Source organism: Doryrhamphus excisus, chromosome 1 (genome assembly GCF_030265055.1).
Source record: "Doryrhamphus excisus isolate RoL2022-K1 chromosome 1, RoL_Dexc_1.0, whole genome shotgun sequence".
Taxonomy (NCBI): domain Eukaryota; kingdom Metazoa; phylum Chordata; class Actinopteri; order Syngnathiformes; family Syngnathidae; genus Doryrhamphus; species Doryrhamphus excisus.
The window spans coordinates 38,410,815-38,435,547 of record NC_080466.1 but is presented as its reverse complement, the minus strand read 5'-3'; the positions used below and the strand labels follow the sequence as shown (position 1 = coordinate 38,435,547).

General features: G+C 41.1%; 1 long non-coding RNA gene across 1 annotated transcript; it reads left to right on the top strand.

Annotated features, from left to right (window-relative positions):
• The first annotated feature begins 26 nt into the window (after nt 1-26).
• On the top strand, nt 27-23,038 carry LOC131134238 (uncharacterized). Its single transcript, XR_009131367.1, has 3 exons — nt 27-92; nt 22,722-22,826; nt 22,905-23,038. It is a non-coding gene; the product is annotated as an uncharacterized LOC131134238 (long non-coding RNA).
• The last annotated feature ends 1,695 nt before the right edge of the window (nt 23,039-24,733 follow it).

Below are 24,733 nucleotides of genomic sequence, written 5' to 3'. Positions count from 1 at the left end.
TGTGGAACGTCTTGGTGGTTTTCGTCTTGGAACTCTGCCATGCAGGCCGTGTCTTTCTTACGGTGGAGTCATGAACACTGACCTTAACTGAGGTAAGTGAGACCTGCAGTTCTTTAAATGTTGTTGTGTGGGGTCTTTTGTGACCTTTTGGATGAGTTGTCGTGGCGCTTTTGGAGTCATTTTAGAAGGTTCACCATTGTTCCATGTTTTCAGCACTTCTTGATTATGGCTCGTACTGTGGTTTGCTGGAGTCCCAAAGCTTTATAATGGCTTTTTAACCTTTTCCTGACTGACAGATCAAAATTAATGTCAGTTAAGTTCTGTTTTAACAAAGAAACAATCACTTTTTGGCTGCATGGAGGACAAGTGGTTAGCACACAGGACTCACAGCGAGGAGACTCAAGTTCAATTCCACCCTGGGCCATCTCTGTGTGGAGTTTGCAAGTTGGCAAGTGGGTTTTCTCCGGTTCCCTCCCCACATTCCAAAAATATGCTAGGTTAATTGGCGACTCCAAATTGTCCATAGGTATGAATGTGAGTGTGAATGGTTGTTTGTCTATATGTGCCCTGTGATTGGCTGGCGCCACTCGCCCCAAGACAGCTGGGATAGGCTCCAGCACCCTCGCGACCCTTGTGAGCATAAGTGGTAGAAAATGAATGAAAATTTAGATTTGGATTTTTTTCTCTCATTTACATGTAAATTACATTTAAACAACATTTAAATTTGTTTCATGATCTACAAACATGCAAAAAAAAATAAGAAATCATGAAGGAAGCAAACACTTTTCACTCCATTATATTTGTATATATTTACTTTGCCCAATGGGAAAATAAATCTATTTCCAGGTGGGAAAAAGTGGAGCCGTCAGCTCTCTTCCTTACAAAATCTCTCATCTTGTTTCATGCATAAGCTGCTCCTTGTACACACCATGGAGGGAAAATGCAGTTTCAAAAGTCACTCATCGTCTTTTAGAGAATAAATAGCCCTTTGAAAGCGGCCTTGGACTGAGCCACTGAAATAGTCATAGCCTGCTGTCATAAGAAATGCATGCAGAAATGCCTGCTTTTTTTCCCCCCTGTCACGCGCTTGAATGATTCATTACACACTTGGTGAAGCCTTTTGGTCATGGCTGTCCTTGGAAGAACATGCTGTATCGACTTCCTGTTGTCATGCCTCCCCAGAAGAATACAACAAATGTATAGGGACATCTGACAATCACAGTAACACAAGGTGATAATGGAACCAAGAGGGGCTGACAATCTGTTTTAGTTGCTCTCAGGTTCTTCCACACTAAAGTCTTCCAAGCATGTCTTTATAAACCACAGGGAACAGAAAAGGGTCTTATCAAAAATACTCTTCTTTCTCTTTCGGTTTTTCCCTTCAGGGGTCGCCGCAGCAAATCAATCTCTTCCATGCAACCCTGTCTTCCGCATCTGTTTCTCTCACACCAGCTACCCTCATGTCCTCTTTCACTACATCCATAAACCTCCTCTTTGGTCTTCCTCTACGCCTCCTACCTGGTAGCTCTAAACGCAGCATCCTTCTACCAATATATTCACTATCTCTCCTCTGGACATGTCCCAACCATCTCAGTCGGGCCTCTCTGACTTTATCTCCAAGGCCTCTAACATGTAATATCCCTCTGATGGATTTGTTCCTGATCCTATCCATCCTGGTCACTCCCAATGTGAACCTCAGGACATGTCCCAACCATCTCAGTCAGGCCTCTCTGACTTTATCTCCAAGGCCTCTAATATGTAATATCCCTCTGATGGATTTGTTCCTGATCCTATCCATCCTGGTCACTCCCAATATGAACCTCAGCATCCGGGAAGAAGATCTTATTATCAAAAATAACTTGGTAAAATAAAGACTTAAAAGCCAGGGCTATATTACTGGTCTAGAAGGGTCCTTATTGATTTTGCTCAAGAGTTTTATCCACGCTAGTTTCATGCAAATTGAACCACAACACAAAACTATAACTATGCCACATCAGCTTATCCTATGAGTATTTGAAGTCACTTATTGATTTCAGTTCTGTTGTGACAATAGGAAACAATACAGCATCTGTTTACTGTACAGTGTGAATGGGCATTAAACATGCTTGTCAAAAGCAGCAGATTCTATGCAGGTTCAATTGCAGAGTGTTTTTTTTACACCCCCCCCCCCCCCCCCCCCAAAAAAAAACAAAAAACATCCTGTCACTTTGAGAACCTTATACCGTATTTTTTAGACTATAACTCGCTTCAGAGTATAAGTCGTACTAGCCAAGAAATGAAAAAATATAAGCTTATTCACATTTCCAATGGATGGCATTTACTACGTCAATTTCTTTGGTATTATGTCCGGCATATTTCAAGGACCGTTGTTTTGATACTAAGGAAACCTTGGACTGAATTTGTATGACTGGAGAGTGTTTCTACAATCAGCTGTCCTGACTATCTTTCCTTGACATTTCCAAGTGAAGACACAAACATTGGCACAGATAGAAATAAACAAAAGGTGTATATATATAAAAAAACAGATTACAACAGGTACAACTGTAGTAAGTAAAGCCACATTTTTTCTATAAGATATACTATATGAATCTTATAATAATAATGTGTTTTTTATGCCAATTTTCAAGGCTAACCTGCTCACTCGTCTTGCAGTCTAATATGGTTAGTTTGGAGCTCATTTTTGTCCCACAGGAAAGCTACGAGTGAATATCACGGTCAGTTTATTCTAAACTTAAGAAAGTGTTACAAACAGAATAGGTATGAAGGATAATGTAAGAAGACAAAAACTTACCACTTCCACACTGAACTTTTTTTATACTTTATCATGTCATGTTATAATTCAACAATAGGTGTGCATCATATTGCCCACTATTCACTTCCTTTATAGTACATTTATAGTAAATATACTAGCATGAAGTACAGTGCATGTTTGTCAGGAAGGAGAGTGTGTGTGTGTGTGTGTGTGTGTGTGTGTGTGTGTGTGTGTGTGTGTGTGTGTGTGTGTGTGATGACATCAGTCAGATGTTCAGCTCAGGTTTAGAGGCAAAATGTCTTCCACTCAGCAGCATTTCTTTTTTTAGATGTGACAATGTCAGGTTAAATATTGATGCTCTGAAGTCGCTCCAAGAGGGCAAGGAAGGAAGCTGCCTGAGTCTTATTTTGGCAACAGAAAAAATATAGTATACAGTTCCAATTTTGAAAACAAACAATGATTAAATTGTGGTGTTTTGTGGTTGGAGTAGAAAGAAAAAAGTATGTATTTTTTTGCCTAAATTAAATATTTTCAATCATTAATTCATTCATTCATTTTCTACCGTTTTTCCTCACGAGGGTCGCGGGGGTGCTGGAGCCTATCCCAGCTGTCTTTGGGCGAGAGGCGGGGTACACCCTGGACTGGTCGCCAGCCAATCACAGGGCACATATAGACAAACAACCATTCACACTCACATTCATACCTATGGACAATTTGGAGTCGCTAATTAACCTAGCATGTTTTTGGAATGTGGGAGGAAACCGGAGTACCCTTAAAAAAAAACCCACGCATGCACGGGGAGAACATGGGGAGAGATGCCCGAGGGTGGAATCAAACCCTGGTCTCCTAGCTGTGAGGTCTGCGCGCTAACCACTCAACGGCCGTGCCGCCCTATTTTCAATCATAAAATGACTAAATGAATGTAAATACAAAAAAAAGGAATTAATAAGACACATTTAAATTGTGAATGTAGTTCTCTATATGGGTCACTAGGTGTCAGTAGTCGTTCGGTTACCGGAACACTGGACTTTTATTACAGGTTTGAATTATCTCACAACATGTACAATAATAATAACATAACAAACTAAAAGTCAACTCTAAACCCTCTAAAGCTGAAACCCAGGAAGTTCACTTGAATGCCTTTTGCGTGTTGATTTCGACAGAGATAATAATGTAATGTATACATTGAATAATATATTCCACCGGTGGAGGATTTCCCAATATATAAGTGCCAAACATAAACCTCCTTTCGAGTCTGACGTGTGCATTGATAAACACCTGCAGCATTCAGTCATGTCAAGAAAAGGAGCGGGGATCAAACCAGCACTGTACAAATCAATATGGCATCCGCTTAAATCATTTACGCATAAAGTCAAATACCCAGCATATTATTGCAATCACTAGCCTCTTCATAAATATTTATCTCCACAAAGCAAACCCAAGTATGAAACTATGATTGATGCCAGGTGTGCAGGAAATGGGTGAGCGCTGCAAAAAGTCACATGAGTGACAGCTGCTACAGTTCATCATGTCATAGCGCAAAGACACGTGTGCTGATTGGCCCGCTCGTTTTATTCCATTTGCTCGGTAAACCCTCTTAAAGTGAACAAACGACGCCGTGACAAGGTGATTTGCGGTGTGTAATGCGGGTAGGAATAAAAAGGAATATGAACACGACCATCTTTTTTCAGCTTTGTGGCAGCCATTGTGAGAAGTGTCCACAAATAAATGGTCCACTTTATTTGATGGATGTTCGGATCGCCGCCTGGTGATGTGAGGCTGTAGTTTCCGAGAAGCCATCAACCTTGATTTACACGCTGTTCACTACTGAGAGGAGTCATTCTGCCCTCTTGACCACGAGAGGAAGGCTATGATTGGCCGTGCGAGTACAAAAGCTCTTCAGTGTGACGTCGCTGATACAGATGAAAAGGGACTCATCAGCATCCTCCTCCTGAGTGAATAGGAGTGCTGACTCTACTTCAAACGCATGTAAAGATATAAGAGTTTACATTTATTATCCATCGCAACGTTAAGCTAATGTACTGTATCAGCTGAAGAAAACTGAATTATTATTATTATAGTTATCAGCATTCAGTTGGGGGTGTTTTTGACCATTGGACATTGTCCATTGGACAATATAGGAGCATTGCAGCTCCTCCAGTTCCGTTCCCACAGTGAACGCAACTTATGTATATTTTGACACACTATTTGTAATGTAATTATTTTTACAACATGGTGCAAATGTTGTTATAAATGTGCTCACTGTCTATCCCAAAATCATCATGAATTCTTTACAAATTTGACTCTTGTTTTCAATAGGCTGCACGGTAGTAAAGTGGTTAGCACGCACAGCAAAAAGACCCAAGTTCGATTCCACCCTCAGCGATCTCTGTGTGGAGTTTGCATGTTCTCCCCGTGCATGCGTGGGTTTTCTTCGGGTACTTTAATATTTCAACTTATGCTAGGGCAGCACCGTGGACAAGTGGTTATCATGTACGCCTCACAGCTAGGAGACCTGAGTTCAGTTCCACCCTCGGCCATCTCTGTGTGGAGTTTGCATGTTCTCCCCGTGCATGCGTGGGTTTTCTTCGGGTACTTTAATATTTCAACTTATGCTAGGGCTGCACGGTGTAGCAGTGGTTATCACGTCGGCCTCACAGCTAGGAGAACTGAGTTCAATTCCACTCTCGGCCTTCTCTGTGTGGAGTTTTCTCCGCGGACTACGGCTTCCTCCCACATTCCAAAAAACATGCTAGGTTAATTAGCGACTCCAAATTGTCCATAGGTATGAATGTGAGTGTGAATGGTTGTTTGTCTATATGTGCCCTGTGATTGGCTGGCCACCAGTCCAGGGTGTACCCCGCCACTCGTCCAAAGACAGCTGGGATAGGCCCCAGCATGAAAGTAGAAAATGAATGAATGTTTTCATATAGCACTTGTATGGATTCGCATTCGATTGTGAAAATATGCACATGGTATGATCCGATATCACACATATGATATGGATGCTGTATGATTTAGATCAGTCATTAGATCAGTAGATCAATATAATCAATATGGCCCAAATCATTTGATCGCTAGCTGCATCATTTCCAATGAAATCTGTTGTGTAACTAATTGGAGAAATATGTTGTTATAGGTACCTTTGCTGCACGGTGGTTGAGTGGTCAGCCACACAGGAGATCCAATTATTATTTATAATTTTTTTTGTTCTCTTTTGAATTCTTATTGCAGGACAACTCTTTAAATGGCAAGGAAACATATTTAGTCTTTTCAACTTCAAAAGTATCACTAAATGCTGGAACTATGACATTCCTTTCAGCCAATCAGAGGAAAAAAAGTTAATCGTATTAATAATGAAATATTATTATGACTTTAAAGTGGCGAACCATTTCCCCAAAAATCCCAAAGTGAATGACCGTTCCAAGCCTTCTTCCCTCAGCCTCATGTCCCACAGTGCCACCCTGTGGCCAGTCTAAGTCATCGCCCTCTGCCTCCCAGTCGGCAATGGAGTGAAGCTGCGAGTCATCAGCCAATCTCTGGTTTGACACGTCCCAAGAAATCACGGACAGCTTTGAGTGATGAATGTTTGAGCAGCCATGTTGTCAAACACAGCCATCTAAGGTCAAGGACGGGATAGATCAATACATATGGGAATGTGTGTGTGTGTGTGTGTGTGTGTGTGTGTGTGTGTGTGTGTCAGGGCCAACGTTTTATTTGCTGGACATATTGATTGAGTTTCTCTAACCTGGAGATGACGTCACATTGCAACCTTCTTCCAAGACTTCATTCAAATATGGCTATTTTCCAAAATGGAATCATACTTAAGCCCCCTGTAGAGACAGAATGGGGAATCCATTAAGAAGCTCATTCAGTCATTCATTTTCTACCGCTTCTCCTCATGAGGGTCGCGGGGGTGATGGAGCCTATCCCAGCTGTCTTCGGGCGTGAGGCGGGGTACACCATGGACTGGTCGCCAGCCAATCGCAAGGCACATATAGACAAACAACCATTCACACTCACATTCATATCTATGGACAATTTGGAGTCACCAATTAACCTAGCATGTTTTTGGAATGTGGGAGGAAACCGGAATACCCGGAGAAAACCCACGCATGCACGGGGAGAACATGCAAACTATCCACACAGAGATGGCCGAGGGTAGAATTGAACCCTGGTCTCCGAGCTGTGAGGTCTGCGCGCTAACCACTAGACCGCCATGCCGCCCACAAGCTATCAATATTAAAAAAATATTTTTTATTAAGTACAACCAAAACCTTTCCCACCAAGGCCACATTCTGCAGAATTAGAGAATACATAGGTTTATGCTAATAAGTTGTATATAAAACAGCCTTTGTGTTTTATTACTTTTATTTTTCATTTTATTATCACTTTATAGCAACATTTTATCCCAATCCAAGTGGGGCACTGACTTACTTTTTGATATTTTGCTTTGTTTGCTCTTCTTTTTTTTTCTTCTCAGTCTCATTGTATTTTTAGAATGAGCCAGGCGCCAATAAAAGACAAGCGGCGAGCTGTAAATAGCTTCCTGGCCGACACGGTACAACAAATTAATCAAATAAAATGCATGCTGCAACAATAAAGCAATATATTTTTTTTGGAAGTACGATTCTTTACTTACAAATTCATTATTTAGCATAGAAAACCTATTTACGGGGTTGCACGGCGGTCAAGTGGTTAGCGCACAGACCTCACAGCTAGGAGATCAGGGTTCAATTCCACCCTCGGCCATCTCTGTGTGGAGTTTGCATGTTCTCCCCGTGCATGCGTGGGTTTTCTCCGGGTACTCCGGTTTCCTCCCACATTCCAAAAACATGCTAGGTTAATTAGCGACTCCAAATTGTCCATAGGTATGAATGTGAGTGTGAATGGTTGTTTGTCTATTTGTGTCCTGTGATTGGCTGGCCACCAGTCCAGGGTGTATCCTGAAGCCTCTCACCTAAAGACAGCTGGGATAGGCTCCAGCACCCCCGCGAACCTTGTGAGGAAAAAGCGGTAGAAAATGAATGAATACTTTTGGAGTGTTAAGTTGATGTGTGATGAATTTTGTGTTCTCAGTAAGATATAATGACCTCGTGCGAACAAAATAATAACCAATATAAACCCTATTAAAAAACAAAAGTGAAAAGTGTCAGTCTGACATCCTTGATATTAACGTTACTGATATTTGCGTGGGTTTTCTCCGGGTACTCCGGTTTCCTCCCACATTCCAAAAACATGCTAGGTTAATTGGCGACTCCAAATTGTCCATAGGTATGAATGCGAGTGTGAATGGTTGTTTGTCTATATGTGCCCTGTGATTGGCTGTCGACCAGTCCAGGGTGTACCCCGCCTCTCGCCCGAAGACAGCTGGGATAGGCTTTTACAATCTTCTAAATACAGTTTTTAACATCATTAGAGACCTCTAACCATTATATAACACCCCTATAGTCACTTTTACTCTGTTATCACCCAATATGTAGGACATAATAACAGTCAGTTAGTCACTGATAGCTAGTGCTAAAACATTTGTCATCAACTAAATATTTTTCTTGTGCATAGAATCCATAGTTTCTATCCAGCGGTTGACAAATGACCCAGAAAAAGACGGGGGCCCTGTTTACTCCCATGAAGAAGAATGACTGGCATTTCTCCATATATACTCTATGTCTGTCCGGCACGCACAAACAACACATGGCGTGTTGCTTTCAAGTTGAGTTATAGCCTGACCACTGCATGGTGCACATTACCGAGCCTTTTATGCATCACAACATCAAAGTGCTACTTTTTCATTTGCCGCATGCTGGAGAAACAGAAGGGGGGCTGAAGTCAGACTCATCAGCAATAGAAATGTGCTGAGCCAACACGTGAATAGCAGCCTGGCAGCAATAATGCCATAATATATATATGACAAGATATAGCTTGGCTTGGAAGTCGAGCAGAAGACGACACGATATAGCTGTGTGTGCAAACTCGATGGGCAAACACAAACCAGATATCCAGTTGTCTTTTCAAGTTGTGGATGCAAACAACGTAGACGTCCGTTTCAAATTTGATTGTCATCCTCTTCCAGAAATGGGGTCAACGAGTGTGACTTTTGTTTTCTCCACAATGCTCCAAAAAGTGACATTGTTGGCTGCAGTAGAACATAGCTTGTTTGCCAAAGAACAAAGAAAGGCACACTTGTGGCTGGAAGCGTCCCGCTGGTCTCCACTGATGGAGTTGAACCGCAGGAAAGTGGCCGCTTTACTGAGGCTGTTGCGTCCGTCATCAGAACGTTGAATTGCCAAGTGATACTCAAATGAGGCTGCATGTTGGACAAGTGGTTAGCGTGAAGGCCACACAGCTAAAAGACCTGGGGTTCGATGATTCCCCCCATCTCTGTGTGGAGTTTGCATGTTTTCTCCGGGTGCTCCGGTTTCCTCCCACATTCCAAAAACATGCTAGGTTAATTGGCGACTCCAAATTGTCCATAGGTATGAATGTGAGTGTGAATGGTTGTTTGTCTATATGTGCCCTGTGATTGGCTGGCCACCAGTCCGGGGTGTAAGACAGCTGGGATAGGCTCCAGCATGCCTCATAGCGGTAGAAGATGGATGGATGGATGAAGCATAGAAAATCTGTATACAATCTTATAAATACATTTTTAAAGATTTTTAGAGTCCTCTAGACTTAATAACACCCCTATAGTCCCTTTTAGACTTGCCCAATATAGTAGACATAATACAAAATAACACATACTTCGCTTGCCTCCCACATTCCAAAAACATGCTAGGTTAATTGGTGACTCCAAATTGTCCATAGGTATGAATGCGAGTGTGAATGGTTGTTTGTCTATATGTGCCCTGTGATTGGGGTGTAAGACAGCTGGGATAGGCTCCAGCATGCCTGCGACCCTCGTGAGGATAAGCGGTAGAAAATGGATGGAACATAGAAAATCTGTATACAATCTTATAAATACATTTTTAAAGGGTTTTAGAGTCCTCTAGACTTAATAACACCCCTATAGCCCCTTTTACACTTGTTTTTTTCCAATATAGTAGACATAATACAAAATAACACATACTTCGTTTTCCTCCTATATTCCATAAACATTCATGTTGGGTTAATTGGCGATTCAATAGGTATGAATGTGAGTGTGAATGGTTGTTTGTCTATATGTGCCCTGTGATTGGCTGGCCACCAGTCCGGGGTGTAAGACAGCTGGGATAGGCTCCAGCATGCCTGTGACCCTTGTAAGGAAAAGCAGTAGAAAATTGATGGATGGATGAAGCATAGAAAATCTGTATACAACCTTCTAAAATACATTTTTAAAGAGTTTTAGAGTCCTCTAGACTTAATAACACCCCTATAGTCCCTTTTACACTTGTTTTTCCCAATATAGTAGACATAATACAAAATAACACATACTTCGCTTTCCTCCTACATTCCATGAACATTGCTAGGTTAATTAGCGACTCCAAATTGTCCATAGGTATGAATGTGAGTGTGAATGGTTGTTTGTCTATATGTGCCCTGTGATTGGCTGGCAACCAGTCCGGGGTGTAAGACAGCTGGGATAGGCTCCAGCATGCCTGCGACCCTTGTGAGGATAAGCGGTAGAAAATGGATGCATGGATGGAGCATAGAAAATCTGTATACAACCTTCTAAAATACATTTTACATTAGAGTTTTAGAGTCCTCTGGACTTAATAACACCCCTATAGTCTTTTTTTACACTTGTTTTTCCCAATATAGTAGACATAATACAAAATAACACATACTTCGATTTCCTCCTATAGTCCATAAACATTCATGTTGGGTTAATTGGCGACTCTAAATAATAAGTATGAATGTGAGTGTGAATGGTTGTTTAAATGTATATGGCGACCAGTCCAGGGTGTATTCCGCCTCTTGCCCCAAGTCAGATGGTATAGGCTCCAGCATACCCATGCAACCCTATGAGAATTAAACATTAAAACCAATTCATGGATGATTCGGGTGTTGCTATAAAAATCTGAAACCTGGGAAGCCAGCAGAAAAATTAATCCAGTACGGCATACAAGTTCAGTACAATTCTATATTTGTATCAACATGTGAATTGAGTCTCCTTCACAGGAAGAGCTACTTGTTTTAAAAGGGGTGTATTATAACTGGAAGCAGGGAGGGTTTTAACCATAAATCCTGACTGCTCTTACTCAGTCGGGAACATTAGCAACGGTTTGTACAAGAACAGGAAGAACAAACAAAATCATTTCCTGTGTCACTTTGTTCCAAAACGTTTGGAGTCACTTTTTCTTGGGAAGTAAATCTCACCAAGCAATGACGTTCACCTGTAATGAGTTCTGGGTGGGCGTGTGTGTGTTCCTTCCATGAATTCTTCACTGCATCCTCTGAGAGGCATAGTGAGTCAGCGCACGTGTGTGTGTGTGTGTGTGTATATATGTGTGTCCAGGATCTTACAACTTGTAGTGAAGTGCAAAATGAAGGGTGTGTGTGAGTGAATATCAGGGTGTGAGGGTGTGTTTGCGCTGTAGCAGAAGAGGAAAGGTGACCCCCATCCTGTGTAGAACAATGCTGAGTAACAGGATGGTTCTAACTGACCAGGCTGGGTTCACGTTTCTTACCTGGATTGCCGAAAATGTCCAAGGTTGATGTCCAATAGTGGAAAGAAGTATCGTCACTGTCATAAACTGTACAGGCAGGGTTTTAAGTAACATTACAACTCAGGTTATCGGGGTTTTTTTTACTAAAAATTGGCCTGCAGAACATTCTAAAAATATAATTTGTCCCCCTAAAAACACAGAAAAAATGAAAAATCTGCAGTAAAAAAAATTGTAATCTGATAGTCAGAATGTTTATGAGAATAACGTAATATTGTGATGAAAAATAACATTTTAGTAACATAAAATTCATTCATTTTCTACCGCCATTGCAGGAGTTACATTCCAAGAGTAATTAAGACGCGCATAAAATTATCTTTTTTCCGCTTCCAAATTCTCCTACTAGCTTGAAATTCACCTTCTTCTCCAATTTCAGATCAACATTTGCAATTAAAGTATTTATTTATTCATTTTCTACCGCTTATCCTCATGAGGGTCGCAGGAGTGCTGGAGCCTATCCCAGCTGTCTTCGGGCGAGAGGTGGAGTACACTCTGGACTGGTGGCCAGCCAATCACAGGGCACATATAGACAAACAACCATTCACACTCACATTCATACCTATGGACAATTTGGAGTCGCCAATTAACCTAGTATGTTTTTGGAATGTGGGAGGAAACCGGAGTACCCGGGAGAAAACCCGGAGAACATTCAAACTCCCCACAGAGATGGCCGAGGGTGGAATTGAACTTGGGTCTCCTAGCTGTGAGGCTTACGTGATAACCACTCGACCACTGTGCAGCCCTAGCATAAGTTGAAATATTAAAAGTTATAACAAGTTGTAATTGTAAAATAATTGTCACAAAAAAAAGTCAAAATATCCTGGGTATACAGCCATGAAAAAATGTTTACAAGAAGAAAGTTGAATAAAAAGTTGTATTCTAATGAGAAAAAGGTTTTTCAAGAGAATAAACGGGTAATATTTTCAGGAAAACCTTCTTTTAGTACGCTAAAATTGAAATAGGTCATAATATCGGAAACAAAGTGCTTGGAAATTAAGTTGGGGGAAAAGTATAATATGGGAAAGTCAATATTACGAGAATAAAAATGTAAAAATGTATAAAAAGAGTTGAATTATTTGGAACTTTTTTTTAGTGGGGGTTGCTAAGACTGAAGTTTATACTAAAATGCTTTTTCATTAATATCACAATGCTGAGATGCATTTTTTCTTGAAATGTATATAACTTTGCGTAGCTACATATGTTGCTTTACAAAGTATTGACGTGACCTTTGCATCTTTTCAGGTCGAAAAACTATAGGCGCCCCTGCTTTAGGGATATGTCAGGGACCGGTCAGACCACTAAACAGGTTTATGAGAGAACAGTACGACGCAAGACCGGGTCTCACAGCATGAACACGGAGGCTAACCGCACTAGTTCTGTGGGAAAATGGCACTGAGCATGCTCTGTGACCCCTGTGGTCTTCTCTGGGGAGGGACCCCAGAGGATGCTTTGCAGGAAAAAGAAAAAGTCCCTCTTATATTCTCACTTTGAAACACAACAGATGATTTAGGATTGTCTCAGTGTGTTTCGGTGGAGTTTGTTGTGTGCTTTTATGCAAGTCGGTGTCTCATAAAGTAGCAATGAAGCTTCCCAGGCTTCCCAAAGTCAATCCTCTGAGAGAACGCACAAGCTCGCCCGCATCTGCCCAGGATTTCCCGCTCATGCTTTTATCTGCTGACGTGACCAGCCTGCGAATGCTCTGGAGTGCTGTGACGTCAGGAGGACTTGCGCTTAGCTCGGTGCTGCTGTTACTGTTAACATGAATGAGTCAAAAATATCAACGTCATTATTTGCAGTAGTTTCAGCTTCAACTGGTCAACTTGTACAATGTAAGTGTAAAAGATGAATATTAAATTCTGCATTCATAAAATATCCTGGTATTATAATACCCAATTTGCCAAATCATTTTTGGCATGCCATCTTCAGCTACTATTTTTTTACCACCACACAAAATTGTAATGGTAATGGTTTTATTTCATTTGAACATGCATCAGATTACAATTGAATGCATCACATAATCAGTTCCCAGTTCCACATGTCCAAAAGGAGTAGGAAGAAGCAAAGCTTATTAAATCCTACCCCTCCATCTGGTTCATTTTACAATTAGTAACTGTCACATTTGTTCACTTCCTGCTTTCCTAATATAGTTTAAGTTTTTTTTTATTATTATTATTTAAATTTTATTTTTATTTTGTCACGTTGTATTGGTACTTGTATGTTTCTTAGCTACCATTTGAATGTTAAGTTGCTGGGTGATGAAGTTTTTATTTATTTTGAATTTTTATTATTTTATTATTATTTTTTGTCCCGTACCGAAGTACGAGGTGATATGACCCTACAATGACATAATGGGTACCATAGTAACTGTCTATACAGTGATATATATAGCACATCATGATTGGTTCAAGACTCTTCATCCTTGTATTTAGCAAACATCAACTGCTTGTATTACTTCTTGAATTCGCTCATCGTTGTGCATTGTTGTTTACAGTTGTTTACAATTTCCATTTGGGTGTTGCACAACAGTACCGTTTTTGCCAATTTCTTACACCCCCCCCCCCAAAAAACCCCCAAACTAAACGCTTAGACCAAAGCTTCAAAACCAAAACGTCTTGTAACAAAAGCTAAAACACAATGTGACCACATAAACCACATATTCTGCTCTGCGCTTTGCTTGCAATACTTCAGTTGTTGCAGAACGTTACACACAGTTCCCTACATTGGATGCTTAACTCCATGATAAAATACCTTGTTATCATTGGGGAAAACGCATGCAAAGCAAAACATCTGGTAATGGTGATAATGATGGTGAATGGTCATATTTGCAATTTGCAATTCAATTCTTATTAGCTCCATTTTCTTCTTTCTCTTTGGTTTTCCCTTCAGGGGTCGCCACAGCATATCAACCGCCTCCATCCAACCCTCTCTCACACCAACTACCCTCATGTCCTCCTTCACTTCATCCATAAACCTGCTATTTGGTCTTCCTCTACGCCTCCTATCTGGTAGCTAGCTCTAAACACAGCATCCTTCTACCAATATATTCACTATCTCTCCTCTGGACATGTCCCAACCATCTCAGTCTGGCCTCTCTGACTTTATATCCAAGGCCTTTAACATGTAATGTCCCTCTGATGTACTCCTTCCTGATCCTATCCATCCTGGTCACTCCCAATGTGAACCTCAGGACATGTCCCAACCATCTCAGTCTGGCCTCTATGACTTTATCTCCAAGGCTTCCAACATGTAATGTCCCTCTCATGTACTCCTTCCTGATCCTATCTATCCTGGTCACTCCCAATGATTAGTCCATTTATTGCACATAGACCCAGAGGTGCAAGGGCCCTATTCTAATCACTTGCTTCATTCATTCATTTTCAACCGGGGTTGCTGGAGCCTATCCCAGCTGTCTTTGGGCGAGAGGCGGGGTACACCCTGGACTGGTGGCCAGCCAATCACAGCTAATCACTTAGCGCTATATCGGTAATGTTCGAGTTGCTTAGAAAGTCTAAGAGGAAAACTTAAACTTGGAGGTTGATATTTACGTACGGTTTATGAGTGGTTAGCCTGTTGGCCACACAGTCGGAAGACTTGGGTTTGATTCTCCGCTTGGTGGTGGAGTTTGCATGTTCTCCGTGTATTTCAGTTTCCTCCAACATTCCAAAAACATGCATGGCGACTCCAAATTGTCCATGGCTATGATGTAGCTGTATCGGAATAGACGCTTACACGCCAATATGCATGAAAAACTAACTATTTCATACAAATTTATAATCCATAAGATATGCTGGGAAGTTACTTCCCCAACCCTGCATGCCTTGCGGGTTATACATTTGTGTTAAAAGTATTTTTTTGCATGTTTATTTGTGTGTGACTGTCAAAATAGATTTTTTATGGGTTTTAGGAAGGCGGCACAGCACCTAGTGGTTAGTGCGCAGACCTCACAGCTCGGAGACCAGGGTTCAATTCCACCCTCGGCCATCTCTGTGTGGAAATTGCATGTTCTCCCGGTGCATGCGTGGGTTTTCTCCGGGTACTCCGGTTTCCTCCCACATTCCAAAAACATGCTAGGTTAATTGGCGACTCCAAATTGTCCATAGGTATGAATGTGAGTGTGAATGGTTGTTTGTCTATATGTGCCCTGTGATTGGCTGGAGACCAGTCCAGGGTGTAACCCGCCTCACGCCCGAAGACAGCTCGGATAGGCTCCAACACCCCCTGTGAGGAAAAAGCGGTAGAAAATGAATGAATGAATGAATGGGTTTTAGGACCCTAAGAACGCTACAATCTGCTATACTGTTGGATATAATGGATGTAGTTGAAATACTTCTGGGCGTACCTGTGCATCGACTGACATTATCATCGGTCCAAAACAGGACGTAACACGCATTAACGTGGGAACACAATCCACTACACACAGTTGTCTCCCCCAGGGCTGACCTCCTGGCTAACCTCTGTCTGGTTGTAATGATGTCAGACAGAGGTTGTCGGGGGTTATCACAACGTGCTATCGGAGCAGCTTAGGCCTCGAGTATTTGGGCGCCCCCATCAGACTGACAGTAGTCAAATAAGCCGCCCCACGCTGACTCAGCAACCCGCCCACGCTTATAGACCGCCAGGACGAAGTCACCCTTGAGCACTTACAGACCCTCTGCCTCCAGAGTTAACTATCCTGTTTTTGTACGTGTCAGTTTTTTTTATGGTTTTGCTCTACAAGGCTTTTTTGCCTGACCTTTGACCTTGATGTCAGCAACTCCAATGCGATAGGGCTTTTTGATGTGAGCCCCCTGCGCAGTTCTGATGATTGCCAGGAGCTCTGAGATGATGTGGCAAGCAAGAAGAAAGCTTCTGAGCATATGGGATGTCATGCGGAAGAAGCAACTGTCAGCACTCAAATTGTGTTCGATGTTGATCAATTTAATAACTAGTGTTTTATGTGGCGGTGTGTTGTGACTGCATGCTTATTTCCAACAAGAATATAAACAAGCAGTTCAACCACAGTTCTTTGAAGATTCGGTTTAACAAACACCAAATCGATCAATTTGCGTTGTCGGAAATAAAAATGCGGTATAAGTTGTTCTGTTGTTCTGTTCTCATTCTCGTGATTCATGACAAATAACAGCTTAGTCAGTTTGATCTCAACGAAATAATAATTAGTCATAGATGAAAAAGTTTGGGTACCCCTGATCACTTTCAAGATTGTCCTCTATAAATCGCCGGTCGTTGGGATCAGTGTGCAATAAGTATTTAAACAAAAGTAGACAGGTGCATAAATTTGGGCAACAGAAAAATAACAAATGTTTCCTATGGCTTCCAATGAGGGTCTGGATTCTGGTTGAAGGTATTTTTGACCATTTTCCTTTCCAAAACATCTCCAATTGAGTCAGGTTTGCTGGTTTCCGAGGATGGACAGTCTGCTTTAAATCACACCACATATTTTCCAATAATATTTAGGTCTGAGGACTGAGATGGATTAGCGATGCGTTGTTCTGTTCTCATTCTCGTGATTCACGACAAATAACAGCTTAGTCAGCTTGATCTCAACGAAATAAGCCTCTAATTACCAAACAACTTTTTTTGTGTGATGATAAATGTTCGTGCCAGTGTTAGCGGAAAAAAAAGTTGTTCTTTGTTGGAGACAATGAATTCCTCGGCAAAATGTTACGCAACAAATGGCGGTTTATGTCAAACTGCGGAAAAAGGAATGAATTTTGGGATGTTGTTAATAAGATGCTTTGCAGCCGCGGATGAACTTTTGTGGTGCGTGAAGTCACAGCATGAACTCAACTACAGCGTTTTCTTATCCCTGACCAGAGTGTTCTCGAGTATAACATGAACCAGAACTTAACCCTGCTGACACATTGTGACGAACACTTACTGGAGCTGCAGGCATCAGCATGCAGTGATGACAATCAGCCAGCTATTCTTTAGGCTAGTGTTTTTCAACCTTTTTTGAGCTACGGCATGTTTTTTTTTTTTTACATTGGAAAACATCACTGAGATGGTCATTCCAGAACTTGAATTTGAGCAGTGTTTTGGGTCATTGTCACTGATTCTTGGCACATTTTTTTTTTTTACATTGGAAAACATCACTAAGTCTATGGGAGGAACGAGCTAGGTGTTACCGATATTACATTGCTCTGCCAGTCTTTACACCACGGATAATCGGAAATGACTTTTCCGGAAACAATGGTATACATGGAAAAGGAATATTCCAATCTCTTGTCTACATGCGCCGCTATAATCAACCGGAATAGTCAATGGGGCATTGACATGAGTTTGATATGGATGCTGTATGGTATCATGTACCCAGAAAAAATTATTACGTTTGATTAATGTTCATGTTAAAGGTTAAGTAACTGTTAATAGTTATCCTCCCTATCCGTGTGGAAGTGGTAAGTTTTGGGCTATTTAAGTTTAAAGGAAATAACTTGAAGGCTACCGTTTAGGTCGCTAGCGCTCTAGTTTGCGAGTTAGCATGTGTCTCAAGACCCTGCAGTTGCGCAATATGTTGTAAATAAAAAGAGTATACAGTGAAGAAAATAAGTATTTGAACACCCTGCTATTTTGCTATTTCTCCCACTTAGAAATCATGGAGGGGTCTGAAATTTTCATCGTAGGTGCATGTCCACTGTGAGAGAGATAAACTAAAAAGAAAAATCCAGAAATCACAATGCATGATTTTTTAACAATTTATTTGTGTGATACAGCTGCAAATAAGTATTTGAACACCTGTGTATCATCTAGAATTCTGACCCTGAAAGACCTGTTAGTCTGCCCATTAGAAGTCCACCTGCACTCCATGTATCATCCTGAATCAGATGCACCTGTTTGAGGTCGTTAGCTGCATAAAGACACCTGTCCACCCCATACAATCAGTAAGACTTTAACTTGTAACATGGCGAAGACCAAAGAGCTGTCCAAAGACACCAGAGACAAAATTGTACACCTCCACAAGGCTGGAAAGGGCTACGGAGCAATTACCAAGCAGCTTGGTGAAAAAAGGTCCACTGTTGGAGCTATCATTAGAAAATGGAAGAAGCTAAACATGACGGTCAATCTCAATCGGAGTGGAGCCCCATGCAAGATATCACCTCGTGGGGTCTCAATGATTCTAAGAAAGGTGGAGAGGAATCAGCCCAGAACTACACGACAGGACTTGGTCAATGACCTGAAAAGAGCTGGGACCACCGTTTCCAAGGTTACTGTAGGTAATACACTAAGACGTCATGATGTGAAATCATGCATGGCACGAAAGGTTCCCCTGCTTAAACCAGCACATGTCAAGGCCCGTCTTAAGTTTGCATATGACCATTTGGATGATACAGAGGAGTCATGGGAGAAAGTTTTATGGTCAGATGAGACCAAAATAGAACTTTTTGGTCATAATTCCAATAAGCGTGTTTGGAGGAAGAAGAATGAAGAGTACAATCCGAAGAACACCATCCCTACTGTGAAGCATGGGGGTGGTAGCATCATGCTTTGGGGGTGTTTTTCTGCACATGGGACAGGACGAGTGCACTGCATTAAAGAGAGGATGACTGGGGCCGTGTATTGTGAGATTTTGGGGAACAACCTCCTTCCCTCTGTCAGAGCATTGAAGATGGGTCGTGGCTGGGTCTTCCAACACGACAACGACCCGAAGCACACAGCCAGGAAAACCAAGGAGTGGCTCCGTAAGAAGCATATCAAGGTTCTAGCATGGCCCAGCCAGTCTCCAGACCTGAACCCAATCGAAAATCTTTGGAGGGAGCTCAAACTCCGTGTTTCTCAGCGACAGCCCAGAAACCTGACTGATCTAGAGAAGATCTGTGTGGAGGAGTGGGCCAAGATCCCTCCTGCAGTGTGTGCAAACCTGGTGAAAAACTACAGGAAACGTTTGACCTCTGTAATAGCAAACAAAGGCTACTGTACCAAATATTAACATTCATTTTCTCAGGTGTTCAAATACTTATTTGCAGCTGTATCACACAAATAAATTGTTAAAAAATCATGCATTGTGATTTCTGGATTTTTCTTTTTAGTTTATCTCTCTCACAGTGGACATGCACCTACGATGAAAATTTCAGACCCCTCCATGATTTCTAAGTGGGAGAAATAGCAAAATAGCAGGGTGTTCAAATACTTATTTTCTTCACTGTAAATGTGACTATAGTCGTGTTTTGTCATGTCTACAGGGCTCTAATAATGCTTTGTTCATTTTAATCTGAAAAAAATAATTTGTCTACCCACCAACTATATGTGGTTTCTTAAGTTATTATTATTTGCCGTTTTATTATTATTATTATTTATTTAGTTATAACTGATTGATTGATTTTCTTTATTTTTGATTTGTTTATTTATTTTTCATCTTATTTTGTGCAGAAAAATAAAAAGTAAGATATTTGAGAACAGTGGAATGTTTTATCAGAGCTTTTCTTGTACAAAATTGGAACCAAAATTTTTTGTTTTTAATAAAATGTGTTTTGTTTTTTTTTTTTTTGGAAAACCTGATGCGACCCAGTCTCACCCAGACCCTAGCTCCAGTGGCCCCCCAAGTAAATTGAGTTTGAGACCCCTGCTTTAGAGCCTCCTCAATAGAGAGGATTTTTTTCATTTGGTGTAATGGCAACATTTTGCTTCTGACCTTTCTGCAATGGCAATTTTTGCAACTTTTTTCTCCACATTTTGCAACACATCTTGTCACACCAGTTAAGCTCAATCAGGACCGTAACATTAGACTCTGAAACTCTTAGACTCTGACAATGTTTTCCCCCATTTTCCCCATTAGGGGCCAGTCTCCTGTATAACGTCTCATCATTCCTGACTTCCTTATCAGCCTAGAAAGCTTTTAATGTGCCTCTCCGGTACCACCAGTGTTTCTCCCACCCACCCATGAGAAGCTGTTTAGAAGACCCATCTTTACTCTACATGGAAAACAATCAAACGGCCAGTAGATGTCATATACTGTACATCAAGTTTTACGAGAACATGTTGCGTGATGGCTATATTTGAATGACCTAACAAAAACGCGGTAGTGTTTGTGTAAAGTGTTGAGGTTTGCGTAACGGTTTTGCCCCCCCCTCCATTTGCCCCTCAGTCGCAGAAGGAAGTGTTGAGTGATGAGATGCAGGCTCAAGACAAGGCTAAAAGCTTTGTGAAAAGCATATGAAAGGATTATTGTACTGACACTGCAGGCCAGGGTGTACTATGTTTGAGACTCAGTCAAGAGCTTGGACCTTACTGACTGAGACTTGCTGGTTGGAGACAAAAGCCCAAAGCTTTGGCCTTCATCGGCTTTCAACTGAGGAACACCACAGGCAGTAATTCTCCTCTGTCAGTCCCTGTTCATTACATCACTTAGTGGGAAAGCTGTGGTGGATACCTCAGCACACAAATGGGATAATACCTTTGTGGACTGGGAAATAACAATACACTGTGGGAATATTGCTTGGGGGGGCTGAGAAGGAGAAGACTCGTTAGGACTAAAAGCATTTTAACGCAAATCCAAGTGAGGTTCTTGCTTCGTTGAGCATTGCTTCAATGTGAGTTTGTTGTGCCAGATTAAAACATGATGAGATATCTAAAAAAATATATAAATATATATGTATACAGGGTCAGGCAAAATGATCTGACACATTTGTAGGTTAAATAAAAGGCAAATAAAGTAAAGTAAAAAAAGTATTTTTATTTTCTAAAAGTACATACAATGCCATTTTGCTTTGTTTCTTTATAATGTTCTTTAAAAAAAATTTTGAGTTTGTTGTGCCAGACTAAAACATGATGAGATATCTAAAAAAATAAACAAATAAATAAATAAAAGTATTTTTATTTTCTAAAAGTACATATAATGTCATTTTGCTTTGTTTCTTTATAATGTTCTTTATAATTGTTTTTTTGTTTCATTTTCAGTAGCTGCCATGAATTGGACTGGTTTTGCGCTTTTATTGCGGAAACGTTTATCAAAACAAACAAATCAGTAACTCCAACACAACGAGCGTTCCGTTTGCACTTCAATCTCAGTAGACATGATCCCGTACCAGCTCGAAACACCATCTTGTTATGGGTTACCAACTTCAGAGCTACTGGATCTGCATTGAAACTAAAGTAAACCGGCCGACCTCGCACCACCAAAACTGATTTAATTTTTAAAACATAATGAAACAGAACAGGCATTATATGTACTTTCTTTACTTTATTTGCCTTTTATTTAACCTACAAATGATCATTTTGTCTGACCCTATATAATGACGTGCTAAATAAAAACTTTATTGATTGATGATTTCATCGGTCTCCATATATTGCCTCCATATATTTCGTCTCTCGCCTCCAAACAGACAGAAACAGGGTTGACGCTGCATTGGTTCAGCACCTTGACGCTTAAAAACAATGTGTTAGACCTCTTGTCAGACATACAGCCGTTTTGTCTCTGGAGGCGATAGTGGGGCCACACACACACACACACACACACACACACACATGCAGAAAATAAGTCTTATGAGGAGCAATGCAAGGTAGTGAAGTAGAAATTAGTAGAGGAAAAGATCATTTCAAAGCAAAATGCTACAACCCACGCATGGGAATTCCGGCTTCAAACCGCATGAACAAGGCGAACTCATCAACATGGATGGACTGACCGACTGGTGGACTTAGCTCAAAGATATCCACCCGACCCAGTTTTTCCGTCTGGGGAAAAAAAGTACACATCAAGATGCAGAGCCTTCATTCTGACAGTCAATACTCACTGAGGCGTTTGATCGGCAAAGTGGATACAAACGGAACAACAAAAAATGTGTGTGTGTATTCACAGATTGTGTAGTTTGCTACATCACAAAAGAAATACTGTAGAAAAGCCCACATTTCAAGAAATGCTCCAAATGTTTGACAGACGAATTGCCTGTGAGAAAGTTATCATGCTGACTGGCATGTAATAATGTGATAGCTTCTTTAGATTTGCAGTAATTCAAATACATAGGGGGCTGCATGGTGATCGAGTGGTTAGCGCGCAGGCCTCACAGCTAAAAGACCCGAGTTCAATTCCACCCATGGTCATCTCTGTGTGGATTCTTCATGTTCTCCCCGTGCATGTGTGGGTTTTCTCCGGGTACTCCGGTTTCCTCCCACATTCCAAAAACATGCTAGGTTAATTGGCGATTCCAAATTGTCCATAGGTATGAATGTGAGTGTGAATGGTTGTTTGTCTATATGTGCCCTGTGATTGGCTGGCGACCAGTACATAGCCTACCCCGCCAGCGCCCCTGTGACCCTTGTGAGGATAAGCGGTAGAAAATGAATGAATAAATGAACAAATACATAGGAAAGAAACTATTCTATTGTTATTTTTACAGCAAAATACATCAACAGAATCACAAAATTGGGCGCCGGGCTCTCACCCACACCCTCATTAGCCTTAAAAGGCAGCAGCTGTTTCCTGACACCCCAAGGACGAAAAGGTGAGGAGGTGAATTCTGCCATTTTATTCTCTCTGCAGTGTCAGATTACTCATCTTTTTTTTCTCTCTCCTTTCTCAGGTTGACTTGGTGCTCCATGCATGCCTCATAGCAGTGATGCACATCTAGTATGCGCATTTACCGAGAATGCGGCCACACGGCATGGATCGCAGAGCGCTTTTTCTGCATGTAGAGAGAAGCGGCTTGGAATAAAAAGGTATACCATGTTTAGTGCATACATTCTTTGCCTTGCCCTTTTTAGCCTTTGATGTGTTTTGGAGAAATTCCCATTTCTTTCCATTTATTTCCTAGGATTGTAGCGTAGGCTGAGAAAATGTGCAAGCAGGTATTTGCTTCCCAGGAACTGCACTTGGCAGACGTTTCTACAAATCGTCCTCAAAAAGATCAGGGATCACCTCCGATTGTTAGCAAAAGAACCCTATTGGTTTGCTCTGTGTTGACCTTAATGGTCGCTGGGGTCAAAAGTCTCACTATATGCTAATTAGTGATCGCAGAAAAACCTTCCACATGCACCCCTTTCCTTCCTGCTCACAATAATCATTTCAGACTCAGCACATTTGGTTCCATGACCCTAGACGACCCGCTCTTCTGTTTCTTGCAACTTTGTCGAATTTCCGTGTGTGTGTGTTTTGGCTCTAACGCAAGTATAAAAACCTGTTGTGCGTCTCTGTGACTGTGTGTATATTTGCGGATTTTCCTCCCTTGCTTCATTTGCAGGACTTTGAAGAGAGAATTGAAGAGAATGAGATCCAACTCCCCTTGCTCTTCTTCTTCTTCTTCCTCCTCCCTCATGCTTTATTTATCCACTCAAGGCACAGCTGCACCGTGAGCTCATTCCCCATGTAAATAAAGCTCCTGTCTCTCCTCACACTTCACAGGTTTATCGTGAGCCTTTCCCCCCGCGCTTATCAGCTCATTACTCTTGCTCAAGGAACATATCTTCCTCCCGTTTATGTCTGAGGAGTTTTCAACAGATCAGAATAAAGTTTGGCTTATGTAAGACGTGCATAACGTTTGATTTTTAGGATAATCACTGAAGAACTAATCCCCTATCATAGCAGGAAAATAGCATCGGAGCACCAAATGAAACATCTGTCTGTAACAGCAGTAAACAATCACAACATTTTCTGGAACGGTCCAACAGTCATCACACGTTATTTAATTATAATCTCACGAAACTTCACCTCAGTGGACTACATTCGAAACATGTACGTTTTGCTTTTTCTTTGGCTTATTTGTGTACCATCGGGTAGCCTCGATGTAAGAAAGCGGTCCACACGTTGCTCATCAAACATAAAGAATACCGATTTGATGTTTACTTTGATAGTATCTGTTTACATGTTTATGTACTGTAATTTCCGGTGTATAAGATGCTACTTTCAAGTTTCAAGTTTATACAGCAATTTATGTTTTACGTGTTTTACGTTTCAATACTGTACCACTTGCGAGTCAGTGAGGAAAGGATAGCTCTCTCTTTGGCAGGAGCCAATCACAGGCGACAACACTCACACTATAACCTGGTCGACCCATTCGAAATTGCAGGAGGTCATTACACAATATAGCTGTCTGATTCACAGTGTCATCTTGCAAAATTAAACTCATCAAACAGCAAATTCACACTCATACTCACATGTATACATACATACAAAGTATACAAACAGGTACCAATACAAGTTTAAAATGGGGGGGAAATGTGATTTTAAAGTTTTTCCCACAATGCATTGCATCTGAGCAAAGCACTATTCACCTTATTGTTAAACCAGTATACACGTAATATTTATTTATAGTTGCTGTTTTGTTAAAATGATTACATATTGTTACTTTAAATTGGCTATATGCAGTGATGGGAAAAACGGCACTATGCTGTTACGGGTAATCTAACTAATTAC